Consider the following 1226-nt stretch of genomic DNA (forward strand, 5'->3'; position numbering starts at 1 on the left):
GAAAAAATGCAAAAACATACAGTGGAGAAAGGAAAGCCTCCTCAATAAATGGTGCTGGGAAAATTGGAAAGCCACCTGCAAAAGAATGAAACTAGACTGCGGTCTATCACTACACAACAAAAGTAACACACAATGGAATACGGACCTGAATATAAAATCTGAAACAGTAAAATGCATAGAAGAAAACATTGGAACTAAACTCAAGGACCTTGGACTTAAAGAGGATTTCATGAATTTGGTCTTAAAGGCAAGGGAAGTAAAAGCTAATATAAATGAATGAGACTACATCAAACTTAAAAGCTTCTGCTCAGCAAAAGAAACCAGGTAAAGAGCGAACTATCTGAATGGGAAAATATATTTGCAAGCAACACCTCCGATAAGGGCCTAATACCCAAAATATACAAAGAACTCATTCAACTCAATAACGACAAAAAAACGAAAGATCCAATCAAAAATGAGCAGAGGACCTGAACAGACACTTCTCCGTAGAGAACATACAAATGGCAAACAAATACATGAAAAGTTGCTCAACATTGCTAGCTATTAGGGAAATGCAAAATTAAACCACAATAAGATACCATTTCATACCTCTTAGAAAGTTACAATCAACAGGAGAAGTAATAACAAATGTCGGAGAGGATGTGGAAAAAAAGAAGCCCTTATACACTGCTGGTGGGACTGTACATTGTTACAGCCATTATGGAAAACAGTACGGAGGTTCCTCAAAAAACTAAGAATTGATCTACCATATGATCCAGCAATCCCTCTACTGGGTATTTACCCCAAAGACTCAAAAACTCATATCCAAAAAGCTATTTGCACACCGATGTTCATAGCAGCATTATTCACAGTGACCAGGACATGGAAGCAATTGAAATGTCCTATGATAGATGATTGGCTAAAGAAGCAGTGGTACATATATACAATGGAATTTACTCAGCCATAAGAAGAAATGAAATAGTTCCATTTCTGACAACATGGATGGTCCTCGAGATAATTATGCTAAGTGAAATAAGCCAGATAGAAAAAGTTGAAAATCACATATCACTTATATGTGGGATACAAACCTAAAAGCAAGAAACTAACAGCTCAAACAAACGAGACTCATAGACATGGACTATAAGCTAGTGGTTACCAGAGGACTATAGAGTAGTGGTTAGTAGTGGGGTAGCGGAGGTTGGGGGAGATAGACGGGGTAAAGGGGGTCAAATATAGGAGGATATGAA

This window comes from Pteropus alecto, unplaced genomic scaffold (genome assembly GCF_000325575.1).
Source record: "Pteropus alecto unplaced genomic scaffold, ASM32557v1 scaffold107, whole genome shotgun sequence".
In the NCBI taxonomy this organism is placed as follows: domain Eukaryota; kingdom Metazoa; phylum Chordata; class Mammalia; order Chiroptera; family Pteropodidae; genus Pteropus; species Pteropus alecto.